Genomic DNA, 18,930 nt, shown 5'->3' with positions numbered 1-18,930 from the left:
TATAATATGTTTCTCATCTTCAATTTTACATGTTTAATCAGTATACAAAGTGGATTCTAAACGGTCAAGGTTTTTCGAATTTCGGGATGTCGGGATTTAACTTTTTTTAAATTCGGGACTTCGGGATTTCATGTTTTTAAGCCCGGGATTTCGGGATCAGGACCCCTCCGACCCCCCCCCCCCCCCCCCCCCCCCCCCCCCCTCCTCACAAAAGATATGATCATAAAATTTAAAATAATGTATTTTTACAAAGTCTATTTCTATATGCCATGTCCTTTGTGAAAGTTGTATCATTCCATCAGGTTCTTAGTGCACATTTTTCTTCTTAGTGTACGAAGGAGGTCCTTTGCGGTATTTCTACGAATGTGCTGCCTTGGAGCCTTTAAATTAGGAGACTGAATTAACGAGAGCTTCTAAACACCACATAGGCCGCCTTTGTGCACTAAGCTCCTTTAACTGGACCAAGCCCATGATGGGATAGTGTTATGAATAAAAAATAAACGTACCGTCAAATGTAGTTTTTCCACAAGATATTTTATTATCTGATGTTGTTTGTCAAACAAATCAATCAACAAAGAAGCATGGATATTGAGCACTTGTATAACACTTGTACATAACTTTAATAATGACAACTATCCATTTTGTTATAAAAAACATATGCATATTTTTTTTAATTTGAGGTTTCATATGACTTTAAGATCAATACCTCTTTATCTCTTCTAATTACGAAAACACAAGAATTATTTTTTTTTAGTTTGAAGTTATTTCTTAAAGGTTTATTGGATCAATTAACAAGGTGATTAGACATTACACAAAGACGAGCGCGTGCCAAATTAAAATAATAACATATTTTTTTAAATTTTAAACTAAGGAATCGTTTTGAAACTAATTTTTATTAAGTTTTTGAAAAAAGTCATATTAATGGAAATTAGTTAAAAAGTCAAAGTTCAAAGTCATAAAGAAGTGTTCCGTGTAGAAATGTTTTCGAAAGTCTAGTTTGTTCATAATTTCTCTATGTAAAACGGTTTTGTAAACTTCTTTAAATAAATTCGGATCTTCCCTCATCTGATCACCAGCATGGCTGAAGAAATTGTTCCCAGATGTATTGTGAGGTGACACGTCCAGGTATTCAATCGATTTCCTGTCGGACTTTAAAACTCTTATTACACAATTACATAAAGCAAGTTGGTGCATCACTTGACCTCTGAGGGTATTGATCAGTGTACACGGCCGATAACTTGTAACTTTCCATTTTGAAAATATCAGGTGTAATATACATCTTTGTCTTGCGTGTCCGATAGTGATATACTATAGTCATTACTTATACGTTTGTTTATAAATAACGTTTCTGGTGTTAAGATTGATATTTATGAAAATCTTAATAATTCCCCAAAAAAGATCTGATAAAATAAAAATCTATTTACATATTTTCCAAGGGTATATACTCGTTGTCAATAGATATGGACATTTGAAACATACACATTATATATGATTTCACAAAATGTACGCACTTGTCGATCATTGGTTTATACGGCTTGAAAGAATGTTATGGAACTATAATAATAATAGATAGTCTCAATTAAGAATATATACATGTATATACATATTGAATATATGAGAGAAACATTCAAAACCAATCTGATTTTAAAACAGGTCGAAGTATTACTCGCTTTAATTTGGTTCGTCGAAGTTATGGACAAAGTAAAATTACAGATATATCTTTCGATTAGATTATTTCGAACAGTTTAAGAAATTCGTCATCATCACAATTGTTGGGTATAATCAGAGACATATGTCTAATGTATAATAATGTGAACATGGTTCTAATAGTACCTTAAATTATGTCAATTTTCCTGTTCCGACATGCATGTTATATGTATGCCACTGGACGTACATTAATGATCCCCAAAAAGAATTTCTGAATAATATGATTTATGATAGTTTGTATGAGTGTAACCATTGTAGCCAATGTAACCATTATGTCAATGGGGGTTACAAAACAAGGTAACTCAATTTAGTGCAAATGTTGTGCCTTATATACCTTTTCTGCTCTCTGGTCGGATTGTTGTCGGACACATTTCCTATTTCCATTCTCCATTTTATTCAATTGGTTGCATGCATTTTTGTTTTGTCTCTCTCTGATGTTTTCGCAGAATTAATCTAAATATTTTAAAGAAGACATTTAACTCTTTCTTCTAAAACTTTTAGCATTAAAACCTAATTGCATGAAATTGAATTAGTATGTTATTATCAGTTTTATCACTTTTTCGGATGAACTTTATAATATTGACCCAGGAAATGATTTTTGACAGAATTTTATATATTGTAGAATTCGTTCTTTTTATCGACACATTAATTGATTATTTGCTTCCGTAAAATGATATTTTTCGCGACGTCAAACTGTGAAATATCGGGAAAAAATGCATCTTTTCGAGATTTAACCATTAGCTTAAAAACGAGAACATGGACCCCCTCTTTTTCAAAATGGCGTTTGGCATGATACTGTATGAAGACAGAGACATATAATACAATTTGGCGTTTTACGTTTCCGCATTGTGGCACTACGTTTCCGCATTAAAATTCTTACGTTTCCGCATTTTTATAGTACTCTTTTCCGCATTGTTTTTGCATTGATTTTATTAAAGGTTATTTACGTTTCCGCATTTAAATCTTTAATGTATCCCCCCCCTTTTTTTACTCACCAGTTGGGTGGAAGTAGGACTTCGAGCAGGATAAGTCTTTATGACTACAATGAAACTACAAATGTATCAACTTAAAATGATAAAAATCACACATGGTCATATATCAATTAAAAGTCAATGTTCAGCACTAAAAGTTTATATATATATTTTAAGCGTCAGTATACTATTATACAGTACATGTAGCACAGTTTAAAGCGGTAAACTTGTAGCCAACTGACTTTATAAAGTCAACCTCGTATTCTATTCTCTACCATACTTGACAAACTGTTCGGATACGAATTCAGCACGTTCGCGATCATTTTTACGAACGGATGCTATTGCTGATAAAGACCGAATTTTGATGTAAGTTGTTGTTTGGATCTTCTGCAAAACGTCCATAAAAATAAATATAATTGTGTGACATGGATAGAACTGGGAGAAACGATTCCGGCCCAGTTGTGGTTCTTTTGGTATCTGTGTTGGGAGGAGATGACCATATTTGATAATAAAGTCTTATACCGATATATCATTATTACCATTTTTTACAGGTGAAATACAGGTAAAAATGCTGAAAAGTGGTATCTATTTATTTCGGAAAAGTAATGCACGAAAATGTGGAAACGTGAACTGGGTTTTTGCTAAAAATGCGGAAACTTTATACACCCATACAATTACTATATGTCTCTGATGAAGATTATTCGTTCCAACTTTTATGAAGAAATAACCGACTTTTTTCAACTAGATAAATAAACAACAAAAATGCCGTTTTTTTTCTTCTAAAATCAATTTATTTCTTTAACAAAAAGGATTTTTGATAAGGATTGTTACACAAATGTAGAGCCTAATTTTGTAACGAAGATATTCCTTATCTCTTTACCGAAATCCGCATACGTTTATCTTTTGAAACAAAATTTAAGGAGACAGAAATGTTCAAGAAACCGAAATTTTTAGTAAATGTCGAAAACTTCAAACCCGTTTATCTTTAAAATTCAACACATGAAGATATAGATATAGTTTTTATTACATATTCAAGTTGATTTTGTTAAAATTAGCTTGTATGTGAACTTTCATAAAAAAAAAACAGTGTTGTTGGTCGTTTGCCCATAATTGCCCTAAAGCTAAATGTCATCGTCAGATTGTGAGGGTCTGAATCGGGATTCATTATTTCTGTATTCTATAATTTTAGGCAATTTTTTCTATTCGTTATACCTTTTGCCGATCATTCTTTATTCCATGTATTCTAGAACCTCATCATTTTCTTTTCTATGTATTTGTCTGGTTATTTTCTGTTTTCTTTATTCTTTTGTCCATAATTTTCATCCACAACGTCATGTATAATGGAAGACGATAAACATTTTAGTATACATACCACCCGTTGTCAATTCTCCCCTGATATACAAACCACATGTAGTTATTTCTCACTTGGACACAGAACTTATATATATATATATATATATATACAACTCGTCTAAACATCAACCCAACAATGTTAGATCTGTAAATTTGCTTTCGCAATTTTTTTGTTCTTCCCTCGCCGGGATTCGAACCCATGCTACTGAGATATCGTGATATATATTTTACGTAATAGTAACGAATGGAATTTTATCGCACTGGCTTGTTAAATGTATTTTGATCTGACAACAAGAATACATTTGTTTATCATAATTTTTTACTTTATCTAAAATTAAGCATGGAAATGGGGAATATGTAAACGAGACAACAACATGAAAACAGAAGGCCACCAATTATATTTGATCATGTTTTAGTTTCGAAAAAGGCATCAACCATCGTATTTTCAAAAAATCTTTACAAGGATGATCAAAGTTTTAACGACCTTGAATGGCTATACAGACTGAGCCCTCGCACGGTCGGTCTCTAAAATTTGCCGAATTTAAGAAACTTTATCAAGAGATAGGCTTTGCCTAGCTTTAGGCCCCTGGTTTTAAACAATATCCATTTAGGAACCAAATTGTGGCTTCTTTATATTTAATTTTGTCGAAGAGAACAATTACACAAAGTGCAACATGCGAGAAGAGGTTTCATTTTCGCTTACATTATTTTTTATTGAAGTGACTAATCTTTTGAGGTTACGTCACGGAAATATATTTCAAATGAAAAGGTGCAATTGGATGCATCCCTAAAAAAAAATAAAAATATAGAGATAAAATTACGGCTATTCGTCAATCAGACAGCAATCCTACATAAAAACAAGTAGGTTATCTGACAAATAGAATAAAAGGTTAACTTTAAGCATAACCCGCGCTGATATCAACTTTCTAAGTTCTGAGTAAAATTCAACATACATGTAGGACTCTGAAACGTAAAATATACGAAAGTTGTTTTTTTTTACGTACGATACACGGAGAGTGCCATTTCCTAAATACATACGGGTCCACAAACTATTATAATGTAAGGGTAAATGAGGATCTCATTAGAGGAACAAAGTAAAGATGCATGCTGAAGGAAGAATAATTTCCACACAGAGAACATCAAAAAGGACGATCTCTCAATTAGTATGCAACTGTAACTAATACACCCATAGACATTAACACTAGTTAATGCTTTATATACTGACATTGAAACAAATATACTGCTCATATAAAATTTGTCATTACTTTCCCGGGAAAAAGAATACGTTTCCACAATTAAAGTCTACGCTTCCGGAAATAAATACCTTACTTTTCCGAGAAAATAGTACAATTCCGGTATGTTCAGGCAAAAGTAGTAATATCTTTTAAAGTCAAATCCTAAGGAAAGGATGCACACAAGAGCTAACTGTACACATTCTTGTATGTTGTGTGGTTGAGTTGCTGTCTCTTTTACGTCTTTATCACATCTTCTCTTCGTATATGTACGCGACTTTGATATCGTCATGCATGGACACAATACTTCACTACATTTCCATTTTCGTATTTTGACATGATTAATATACAAATAAGAAGATGTGGTATAATTGACAAATTCGAGTAATTATACTACATAACATAGGTGATGTCATGATCACAAAACTTCCAATAATTTTGACATTGATCATTAGTTATATTTTACTATTTTGTAAATTTGAGTTATTGACAAACAATCGCAGGTCTTTATTTGTAGCACGTTCCTTCGTTCACGTTTCCGCAAAAAGAAAAAGAGTTTTCTTCTCGGACTTTAACAGCCCTTTCCCGCAATTATTTTCAAGATAATTTCATATAACACATTATGAAATCCCGACCAATGAAATTTATTTGAATATTAAACGTGGCCTACGAGAGCACCTAGATTAAACTTGGGAAGTTAGAATAGCCAATTTTTTTTTTTTATCTAGTAATTACCGCTAAAATATGCCTTACACAATTATATGACAGAAACATTTTATCCGACGTGCTTTACAATGTTTAAGTTACCTTTTGGTCTTAAAAACGTTTTTGAAAGCCGCAAATATAAAAATAAGGTTTTTTTTTAAATATTCCTTTTGGGCCAGGGCCGACCGTGCGAGGGCTTAATAGCCAGTCCAGTTCGTCAAATGTTCATTTCTTGCAAGAATTATTTTACATGCGGACATAACGATAATCCCTTCGTAAACCCACTTCAAATTTCATTTGTCGTTTGCTGCTTTTACACAAATAACACACATTTTTAACCAGTGACCGGTATTACAATTTTACACAGATTTAAAAGTTCATTGAGCTGTTACTTTAATTACAAGTTTTAGCAAGACGAAACTGTTTACTAAATGAATTCAACAAATGTCAAGCTCATCTAGATCAATTTTATTATTTAACAAAAAAATGTTTTTAATTACAAGCTATTTTAAATGTCGGTATAAATGTTAATGTTTTTTTCTTGCCAAAAATATAATATGCATCTATTAAAACTTATTGTCTATTGATTAAAAAAACATCTTTCCCTTCTAGGTTTGTAATGAGCACAATTACGACCTTCTTATTATCTTTCCGGTTTTTATTTTTTCGCAGATATATTTAAAAGACCATACCTTACTTACATGCCACGAGTTTTCATATTAGTAAGCAATATTGAAAACGAATAATTTGATATAAAGAGCTATTTTATTTTTAACAGATTAACACTTTGTACTTTTTAAATCGTGCATCAATATTTAAAAATTTATTATATATCTATTGTTCATTCGTTTATCTTAATTGTGAAGCATGTTTATTTTTTTATTAAAAAGTCTCACCGCTTGTATAACATTATACATTCCAATATACATATAAAACATTACGTATAACATAAATATTGGAAAACATATATAAAACTAACCACCAGTAAAATATCTTAAATCGATAACGCTCGGAGCGGATTAATGATAGATACACGAGGATGCTGTTCTGCTTGAGTGATTTACCTTACAAAAAGGCGGACACTTTAAAGTTTAAAAGGACTTAACATCAGTTTGATTCCGTTTAACGGGGGCGTGGCTAATTAGTTTGACGCAGTTTAACCACATCTCAAATTAACTTGAATGACCGCAAGGGAAACTATTTGACTGGTATTAAAATGATTTGATATGGATTGAAATGCATTAAAAATAATTTTTAATTTTTGTCAATCTTTATTCAATTTTCATTAATCATTTTTAAATGCCGTTAATGCGTTTTTGTCTGTTCAAGTTAAATTCGAGTTACTAGTGCTTGTTACAAGGACACACAAATGAGTTGCAAAACATTTACTGAAATGCAAGATGAAACGGTATTTGACGAGTTATTGTTTTTTTTTTCCCGCAAAACTATGGATTTATAATTTCCCTCTGAAAACCTCCTTTCACATACTTTTCCATATATATTTTTTAAACTTAAGTTTGTTCTATCGTGTATTATATATTTTGAAATATAATGTGTTTACATCTTGTTTTCCCGATCAGATACACTTTCTAAACTGAAAGAATTGTTAAAGTAATTAACTAAATGTGTAAGCCTTACATGTTACAGGTTATGCAGGATTAGCGTGTAGGAGGAGTGGAGGAATTTGTACGAAAAGCTATTGTCCAAAGGGGTATCTTGAGGACCATTTGCCACACGAAGACTGTTATTATACTGAAAGATGTTGTCTTCCCTTGTGGCATCAAAAGCCATCCAATTTTCCAAGTACTTACTTTGATTTAAATCAATTAGGTTTATTATGATCTCACGTACATTAATTGCCAAATTATGTGCAGTTCATTTCTTCAACAACTATCATATCAGTATGAATTTCATATAGATATGAACATATTGATGGCAACGCGCTAATAAAAATCGAATAAGTCATTGATAAGTACTCATTATTACTAGTATCAGACCTGAAACCTGGACATATGAATATCAATCATAGTATGCACAACTGGGTTTCTTGAAAAATTATCTTTAAATCCGATCGCCACCAAAAGTTTGGAAAGCGGAACGCATTTAAATATTCTGAGAATTATCAACAACATGCTCTTAACAGAACAACATAATGTACTTATTTTACATGTAGCATGAGATACGAGGATAAATAATCGCCAATAAGACAGCACCCGAACGACAAAACAAAAAAACCAAACAGACATCTCCACAGCAACATCTACAATCTTAAACAATAGACGGGGTTTTTGTAATATTTCAAGATCTAAATCATGCCCAGTCTATACAAGTTGTGAATAAATTTGACTGACACAATTTTCAATCTTTGTTTTTTGTTAGTTGTCATATTAATCGACACTAACAAGTTAATTTGAGAGCCACTTAGTTGTAAAAATCATTATGGACTAGTATCTAAAGTAACTTACAAATTTCAAACAACATTAATCAATAATTCAAATATCAATATTTTTTTGTTTTTTAGCCGATAGCAATTACTCTTCTCCTTATCTTGCCCGATCTCTTGTGGGGCTTAATTGGAGCATATGACAATATATCGTTTTTATACTGGTAATGTAAGATTTTGGTTTCACATTAGTTTTATACATTATTAAAGGAACGGCTGCTGTATGAATATGATTTTCGATTTAAAAAGAGTGTTTTGCCGTTTCAAATGTTTCAAAAATCCTTATATTTCAATTAAAACGATTCTTTGAAATTAAAATGACAGAAAAAAAAAATATTAACTTGTACATATCATCCTGTTTTTAACAATACTCAACTCTTTCATTTAAACCACGAGCAAATGCTTCATTTCATGATTGTGAATATCTTATGTGATTATGTGATTATAGTTATGTTTTCTAGAGTAAATCATATCTGTATTTGTAAAGGTCTTAATGTAACGTTACATTTTTTTCAGGTTACTAGGACTCGCTCAGCGTGAAATGACAACGTCAAAGCTACGGTATTAATAATTTAATAAAGAATATATATGATATAACACTATTTTCTTTATCTGACATTCAATACAGTTAACATCATTGGACGAAACGATTCAAAAAGATATTTCCCTACCTTGTTGTATTTGTGCCACCAAATAAATAATTAATTATGAAAATAGTTTAAGTCACATGAAACGAGTTTCTTGTAATTTTAATGCTATCGAAATTATTGAACCAACGCACGCATATATACTTAGTAGCCTATTAGGGTGTCCAGTCAATGGAATTGAATGATTTGGGTTATTAGAATAACACACGGCTGTACGTTATATCAGTAGAAAGAGGATAACAAGCCTCATCGAAATATTGATGTCGTCGTTGTCTACAGTGGTGACGATTGTCTTAATTTTGTGTCAATGGTCAAAGCTAAAATTTCAGAGAAAACGCAGAGCCACCTTTAAACAGCGTGCCGACCCTACATATGTCCGTTTAGAGCGAAATAAATTCGAATAATTTAAAACGATTATTACTTTAGTTTCTATATTTATGACTGATTTGATATTTATGTTGCAAAATATGATTCGAGATTGACATTTGTACTTTTCATTCTGATAAATAACAGTGACATCGATCGATTAAAATTTCCAAATTTTGAATTTTTACATAAAATTCGATACAACTGATCATTAGAGATGTCATTTACATATTATCATTTATAAGTTGCCCTCCAAAAATGTTATTTTTCCCGTCTTTTGATAGAAGGTGTTCGTAATGATTTTCTTGGTATATATCCAACTTTCTTTTGCTAAGTGTGGAAGCATATACAATTGTACTTTGTTCCAAAACAGGTGTAATAATAATGCAGAATGAATTGAATTAGCAGGTCTGAGTATATCTTTGCTCTTTAGAAACGAGAAATACTGCAAACGGTAAAAAAGGGAGAGGGGGTCTGTCAAAGTTTAATCACCCCATCTTACACACTAATATGACTTATTGAGCATCATCTGGCTATAGAATTGACATGAAGTTAAAGATTATCTACAAAATGAGTGCTATGTACAGTATCGATGTATTCTACTAACACCATTTTGTTACACATATAAACAAAGTAGAAAATATTGTCAATGCATGTAGTAGCTTTTACGTTTCATTGTGTACTGTTAGTTTGAAAGTCTAGGTCTAAGTCAGAGAGCTATATTCAGTTGTTTTTATTTTAAGCTTGTATTCGACGCAAGAATGCGAGGCATAATTAATACAATCTGATGGTGGTGGCGGCGGCAACTGCGTAAACTATTTGTATAGTTTTATGTTTCAGAATGTCTCACTTATCATGAGTTCTGGGATAACTATATCTGGTTACTAGTATATGGTATCCATGCAAGGTCTACATGTCCATCAGATATGGTTCACTTGACCTCGACCTCAGTTCATTGATAGGTGAAATAGGTTACGTTTCCGTGGTATAGTCCATATCTCAGATGCTATAAGTTGTGGGTCAAATATACTTGTATGGAATGATAGCAATGTATACATGTCTTTGTGGAAGAGTTCAACTGACATTACCTCATTTACGCGTGGATCATTGATAATGTTTATTTTATTTAATACTTGGTCTCTTAAACTATCGACATAGTTCAGGTATGTTTAATCAAGCATGCTGTACCTTATTCCTTATCTTATAGAAAAACCTGATATAACATCCTAGTTTTTACGGTTATGATCTTTATGGTCTTACTTTTCACGTACACTTGTTTAATAGTAAAAAGTAGCCATTCAAATATATAAAACATGTTCATTTTTTTTTTAAATTTGAAGTTAATATTATTTTCCGACGTCGAAATACCATTGGTCAGGTATAAATTAAACAGAATAAAAGAGATGGGATTCGAATTAATTTCCAACGGATTCAAGTCAGATTCGTCGCCAGGGAACCATCAGCTACTATGAAAGACTAATATTAAAATAGTTAAAATTGTAGCAATTAGACAAGTTGCGACATTACAAAAATTCAACCAGTTGAACAAGTTTTTTTTTTAAAGAAATCAAATAAGGAAGTACTATATATATACAAAGAACGCAAATTACTTGAGGAGCAATAAATGGGCAACACAAATCCTTTAAAACTTTGAGGTTAGGTCTGATTTGTAATAATATATTATTTTACCATGATATATATATTAAAATGGTTACTGAATAATGATCGATTAATCCTGCGTCATATGCTATTAAGATAACAAGGGTGTGTCGGTGTTTCAAAAGTCGAAGCAACAAAGAAAGCTTTTTTGTTTATTTCGAAATCTGTATTTTTACTAACTCAGACCCTAACCATAACCTAACTAACAGGTTTGCTATTTTCCCCAAACAAAAACAGATGAGTTAGATTTAATTATAAGGTTACCACAAATAATTCTGTATATAGCAAAGGTCTCTCAATTCTGATCAAATCAGTTCAGAAAACTAAAACGTATCTGTGTCATAATCTCGTCCTCTTTTCTTTGATCATGACATAAGGTGTCACATGTGGAACAGTATCCAGCTAACCATTTTGGAGCACATAATATCGTGTTGTTCAATCTTTAGTTTTTTATGATGTGCTTTGGAGACTGTCGTTTGTTGTTTGTTTGGTTTTCCTTTTTTTGCAAGTTTTTGTTAGTTTTTCTGTGATTTATGGAATTTGATTGTTCCTTTGGATACCGTACTCTTGTTAACAAGTCGTGAAGCGTGTGAAATTGATTTTCTTACTTTACATCTGTAAGATCAAGTATTCACTTATTTGAAGCTGTGCATGATTAAAACTATCACATTGATCTGAGTTTGATTCTATTACACCCTGACTAGTGCATGTAGTGATAGCTTATATATAAACTACGCTGGCTGTGGCTATTGTTTTAAGTCCCTATATTTAACATAGCTCCACAAGTATGTATACATAACTGACTTTGTAAAGTTCGAATCTAGCCGTTTTCGATGAAGGTGATATCAATTGGAAGCACGAAATTTGTACAGTATTATTTTTGATTTAACATCAATACAACGAAAAAATAAAGACGATTGCGATGTTTGTTTATTTATAAAAAAAAGACTTGTGATAAAAGCTAAGTAGATGAATCATGTACAGAGATCACTAATTATATAATTATATAATTTATGCATGTCTTCGTTCAAAATGATTTGATAGGACTTGATTCATCAAGTTCGTGTTCTGTCATAAAGCAATGTATTATCTAACTATACTTTAAATGATATAACTGAATAGGAAAAGTATGTACCTTACCATCCATACACATGTTCAATGAGTCATCTGCAAATATTTAACGAAATCATTCGCTAACCTACCACACAAACACGAAGTTGTATGTTTGATTGTTGTAAAGCTTTGATAAAAAAACAATCCAGCGTTTACGATCTAGTAAATATTTATGACGAAAACATTTGAGTATCACCCAGCAAAATGACAAGACAATAATAGACGAAATACCGTTATTTAAAAAAAAATTATATTTGGTATACGGAATCGAACACTTAACAATTTTAAAAGCCCCTCTTTACTCCCATTGAACCGATGTAAATGTAACTTCATGTACTATTTTGTCAGATATTTGATTTTCTTCAACCATATGTTAAAATCGGTGAATTGATTTAGAATTTTATTAATCGGTTACGAAACATCATGTATTAGTTTCTAAGATTGCTTATTAATGACGCAAAATAACGTGGAAATTTATATACATTAATCTAGCAATTATATTCGATAGTCTTTACGGTGCATTCGTAAATAGTCAAGTAGTCAAGAACTAAGACAAAAAGCGTTTAAAAGTACAGAAACTGTTCAGGTGCAAAACGATTATTTTAATACCATTATAGGTTATACCTCTCTACCGTTAACTTAATATGCTTATTCTTCAAAAATCAAATAGGTTCTGGAAACGTGTGACATATGATATACATAATATGCTTTAATAAATAATTGATGCGTAGTTAATGTTGTATGTATTCTTTTCCGACTGAGGGGGAGCAAGACGTGCATGGTATACACGTTATATCTCTTTGAGTTTGTGAAAAAGACAAAAATGAAATCCAGTCACATCATTTGTATTGCTTTTTTTCTCGCCGTTATGTGCGGAACATGTAAGTCAAGTCTATAACTACTTCTATGTGATATAATTTTTATTTTAACGAGAACATACATTATACCCACTGACGGTTGATATGAGATAAATAAACATTCTCAAAAATGTTTTCAGAATTGGACAATATTTGATTGCACAGATAACCGCATAATTGTCCGATAAGAAGACAGTGCTCCGGTACTGGCATGATAAGCATAGCAGTTTTTTCCGTAATTATAGATTATCGATGGTTTTTCAAACGAGACGGTGTTTCTCATCTACAATTTTATCGGAAGGCGACAGCCCTGAGCTGAGATGTGGCCGAGAAACATCCTAGAGTTGCACTCAATAGTTTTTACTTATGGAAAAGATCTTTAATCTCTTGTCCATGGTTCACATTTGAATTTGATATTTTTAAAAAGGCTTCACATAGACATGACGAAGGTCAGTTTTTATGATTAATATGACTACTATATTAATCATAAAAACACACTATTTTACATATATTTTGATTTTATTGCTAAGTGTAAATAACTGTAATGTGATCTTTGAATTATAGATTATCGATGGTTTTTCAAACGAGAGGGTATTTCTCAGCATTAATCTCATCGGAGGGCGATAGTCTGGAGATGAGGTGTGGCCGAGAAACATCCTCGAGTTTGAAAGACCATTGATAATTTGTTTATCGTTATTATGCCTATGATGTAGTTGATGTTTACATTGACAACGCCACGTGCGCCCTTAGTTTCTGACGATGATTTTCTATCGCAAGCGAGTAGCATGATATGAAAATTATCACAAAATAGACCAAAGGAAAAATACACAAAATAGCGATGATATTGTTTTATCGTTTCCTACATCGATTTGTTAATCAATAAAATAAAGCATAAATATAAGCTTTTGCTATACGACTGTCAATATTAACGGTCCTACATTCTGTCGAAACATATTTCATGGCATTGCACAATATCAAGTTTTCTCTGACTGTGTATGACGTCTTTATACTAAATTTATTGGATGTGTACTGATTGATATTTGAAGTACATGATTTGTTCATTAGTTGTTATTGTCTTTGAACTATCTTTCAGTAACTCTCGGTCATAGAAATACACTCAGAACTCGGAGTATATAATTTGTGCTCGAAACACCAAAAACAATAGTTTGATTGGTTGAATTTCTGAGTCTGAGTACGATAATCGTACTCGAAATTTTTTATGACCGTTAGGCCCGTACTTTGTTTCTTAAGTCCTAGGTGTTTTGTTTGGATCTCATAAGTCATGCCTTTTTCAACTGATTTTCATAGTGAGTTTTTATGTTGTGCTGTTACATCACTGTTCCCGGTTCGAGGGGGAAGGGGGTTGTTGGGCGCCCCCAAACATGTTTAATAGCGACACATTCTGTGTGTGTCTGTCCATAGTCAGAAGCCTGTAATTCAGTGGTTGCCTTTTGTTGCTGTATATCATAGTTGTGTTTCGTTTATTGTTTTGTACATAAATCAGGTCGTTAGTTTTGTCGGGACTTTTATACATGTAGCTTGCTATCTGGTTCAGGTTTTGCTCATTGTTAAAGGCCATACGATGACATGTAGTTGCTCACCTCTACGTTAGTTGGCCTCTGGTGGAAAGTTCTCATTGGCATTCACATAACATCTTATTATTTTTATATGTAACCACTTTTCATGTTTCTATGGTCAATTTTAAGTTTTCGCGCGCATATTGGTTTCTCAGTTAGATATAGTAAAAGATCAACAACCTTTGAGTTCTTTAATGTTTATAGTGTTGAGTGCAGTCTGCAAATTAGGTTACATTTACTTAATTACCATTGCTCATATATCAGTCTGTCTATAGCTATCTGACTTTAATCTCTTATAGTTGTAAAACATGATAACTTTCTGTTAAATGATATTATAAGTGAATATGAGCAATAAGACATAGAACTGAGAATGGAAACGGGGAATGTAACAGAGACTTTAGACATGAGACATCTATGTTTTATCATTTTGAATCCTTTGTAGATATTATTGTAATATTTTAGTGTTGTTTTAAATCATTAACAAAAATCAATGTTAGTACCGATAGAGATTCAAAGATCTGATAACATAGTTACATTGATACTGTCTTGAATATTTTAAATTAATAAGTTAACATGAATCATATCTAAGTTTACAGGTTCTATAAACAACTGTATTGTTAAAATTAGGATGTATCCTATTTGTAAAAAGGTTTCTACAGTTACCATATTAACAACCGAACTTTCAAACTAAACGTATGTATCTATGAAAGAATCTGAAAAATTTGTCAAGTAATTTGTAGTTAAGAAATCCCTGACTTAATAATTTACCAGTTATATATAGATTGTTATTAGCGAAATTTGAAATTTCATTACAGACTAAGGCATAGCTAATGTGTTTGGAAATATACACATCGTAAGAAGGGACTAACTAAATATAAGCACCCAAAAAAAAGGATAATCAGCAAGAGGGACTGAAAAATCGCCTCTTTTGTAGAAAAAAAAAAGTGTTTATATTTGTCTGTGTGAAAATGAAATGACCAAACCTAGAAAAGGTAACATTATAACTGTTATATTAGGTGCATATTTAACATGTTTGAAGCCGTTTGCATGATGTCAATATGTGTATCATGTTTAGAAACTTCTTGATTATTCAAAGCAAAAAATTATCACCAAGGCAAGTGTTATAAAATTTTTCAATCGAATTGATTTTAATGGATCTCAACTAAATTTGGCCACAAGCTAGCTGTGATTCACAACAGTACAGGAACACATCTGCTCTTAAAGGGTCTCAATTGGTGTTCGTATGATAACCTTCAACCAGTTTATATCATCACAATTTTAGGAAGTAAATGTAGCATATTTACAATTTTCATTACAAAAAGGCTTTATATTAGTCACATCAAAATCATGTCTAATCACATTCTTCAAAGGACTTTTAATTAAATAGTAAAACTACTCTTTGTCAATGATGAGATTCTATAGACATGTAATAAAGAGAGTCATAACTATAAACTGAGTTGAAACGAACATCAAAAACACGGAATGTATGTAAACCATTCGAATGATGTTTTACACTCCAAAAAATCAGTTCCATTTCTTTTATATTACACAAGTAATAATAATAAAAGTTTTAATTGGAGAAGGGGAACTTGTTACAAGGACACACAGATAAGTTGTAAAACATTTACTAAAATGAAAGATGAAACGGTATTTGACGAGTTATTGTTTTGTTTGTTTTTTTTCCGCAAAACTATGGATTTATAATTTCCCTCTGAAAACCTCCTTTCACATAATTTCTATATATATTTTTTAAACTTAAGTTTGTTCTATCGTGTATTATATATTTTGAAATATAATGTGTTTACATCTTGTTTTCCCGATCAGATACACTTTCTAAACTGAAAGAATTGTTAAAGTAATTAACTAAATGTGGAAGCCTTACATTTTACAGGTTATTCAGCATTTAGGTGTAGGAGGAGTGGAGGAGTTTGTACGAAAAGCTATTGTCCAAAGGGGTATTTTGAGGACCATTTGCCACACGAAGACTGTTGTTCTACTGCAAGATGTTGTCTTCCCTTGTGGCATCAAAAGCCATCCAATTTTCCAAGTACTTACTTTGATTCAAATCAATTAGGTTTATTAGGTTTATTAGGAACTCATGTACAATAATTGTCCAATTATGTGCTGTTCATTTCTTCAACAACTATCATATCAGTATAAATTTCATATAGCTATGAACATATTGATGGCAACGCGCTAAAAAAATCGAATAAGTCATTGATCAGTAATCATTATCACTATTATCAGACCTGAAACCTGGACATATGAATATCAATCATAGTATGCACAACTGGATTTCTTCAATAATTATCTTTAAATCCGATCGCCACCAAAAGTTTGGAAAGCGGAACGCATTTAAACTTTCAGAGCATTATCAACATCATGCCCTTAACAGAACAACATAATGTACTTATTCTACGTGTAGCATGAGATACGAGGATAATTAATCGTCAATAAGACAGCACCCGAACGACGAAAAAACCAAACAGACATCTCCACATCAACATATACAATTTTAAACAATAGTCGGGGGTTTTAGGAATATTTCAAGGTTTATATCTAACCCAGTCTATACAAGTTGTGAATAAATTTGAATGACACAATTTTCAATCTTTGTTTTTTGTCAGTTGTCATATTAATCGACACTAACAAGTTAATTTGAGAGCCACTTAGTTGTAAAAATCATTATGGAATAGTATCTAAAGTAACTTACCAAACAAATTTCTATACAAATTTCAAACAACATTTATCAATAATTCAAATATCAATATTTTTTGTTTTTAGCCGATAACAATTACTCTTTTCCTTATCTTGCCCGATCTTTTGTGACCCTAATTGAAGCATATGACAATATATTGTTTTTATACTGGTAATGTACGACTTTGTTTCACATCAGTATAATACATTGTTAAAGGAACGGCTGCTGTATAAATACGATTTTCGCTTTAAAAAGAGTGTTTTGCCGTTTCAAATGTTTCAAAAATCCATCAAAGCTTATATTTCAATTAAAATGATTCTTTGAAATTAGAATGACAGAAAAAAAAAAAAAAAAAAAATTACTGGTACATATCTTCAAGTTTTTAGCAATACTCATCTCTTTCATTTAAACCACGAGCAAATGCTTCATCTCATTATTGTGAATATCTTATGTGATTATAGTTATGTTTTCTTGAGTAAAGAATACCTGTATTTGTATAGGTCTTAATGTAACGTTGGGTAACATTTTTTTCAGGTTACTAGGACTCGCTCAGCGTGAAATGACAACGTCAAAACTGTGGTATTAATAATTGAATAAAAAATATATATGATATAACACTCTGCTTTATCTGACATTCAATATAATTAACATCATTGGACGAAACGATCCAAAAAGATATTTCCCTGCCTTGTTGTATTTGTACTTTAATTTAAAAATAACAACTCCGAAGCCACCAAATAAATAATTAATTATGAAAATAATTAAAATCGCATGAAACGAGTTTCTTGTAATTATAATGTTATCGAAATTATTGAACCAATGCACGCATATATACTAAGTAGCCTATTAGGGTGCCCATTCAATGGATTTGAATGATTTGGGTTATTGGAATAACACACGGCTGTACGTTATATCATTTGAAAGAGGATAACAAGCCTCGTCGAACTATTGATGTCGTCGTTGTCTACAGTGGTCACGATTGTCTTAACTTTGTGTCAATGGTCAAAGCTAAAAATTCAGAGAAAACGCAGAGCCACCTTTAAATAGCGTGCCGACCCTACATATATCCATTTAGAGCGAAATAAAATCGAATAATTTAAACGATTATTACTTTAGTTTCTATATTTATGACTGATTTGATATTTATGTTGTAAAATATGATTCGAGATTGACATTTGTACTTTTCATTCAACTGATGAATAACAGTGACATCGATCGATTAAAATATCCAAATTTTGATTTTTTACATAAGATTCGATACAAGTGATCATAAGAGATGTCATTTACATATTAACATTTATAAGTTCCCCTCCAAAAATGTTATTTTTTCCGTCTTTTGATAGAAGGTGTTCGTAATGATTTTCTGGGTAAATATCCAACTTTCTGTTGCTAAGTGTGGAAGCACATACAATTGTACTTTGTTCCAAAACAGGTGTAATAATAATGCAGAATGAATTGAATTAGCAGGTCTGAGTATATCTTTGCTCTATAGAAACGAGAAATACTGCAAACGGTTAAAAAGGGGGAGGGGGTCTGTCAAAGTTTAATCACTCCATCTTACACACTAATATGACTTATTGAGCAACATCTAGCTATACAATT

At 31.6% G+C, this 18,930-nt stretch overlaps 1 long non-coding RNA gene across 7 annotated transcripts in view; it reads left to right on the top strand.

The window, feature by feature from the left end:
* LOC127729571 (uncharacterized) overlaps nt 1-18,930 on the top strand; it is a 123,969-nt gene that overhangs the window by 85,925 nt on the left and 19,114 nt on the right. For 2 of the 7 annotated variants that reach the window (XR_007994723.1, XR_007994721.1), the window contains exons 2-3: nt 7,616-7,771; nt 8,928-9,075. This is a non-coding gene — a long non-coding RNA (uncharacterized LOC127729571). Of the gene's footprint in view, nt 1-7,615; nt 7,772-8,927; nt 9,076-17,862; nt 17,900-18,930 lie in introns of those variants that run through there. The other 5 variants (XR_007994717.1, XR_007994720.1, XR_007994719.1 and 2 more) reach the window with 3 other exon arrangements.

The sequence above is a fragment of the Mytilus californianus genome, unplaced genomic scaffold (genome assembly GCF_021869535.1).
Source record: "Mytilus californianus isolate M0D057914Y unplaced genomic scaffold, xbMytCali1.0.p SCAF_2, whole genome shotgun sequence".
NCBI classification, from domain to species: domain Eukaryota; kingdom Metazoa; phylum Mollusca; class Bivalvia; order Mytilida; family Mytilidae; genus Mytilus; species Mytilus californianus.
Note: the sequence above shows the minus strand (reverse complement) of the source record. Positions and strands in the feature narration are given on the sequence as shown.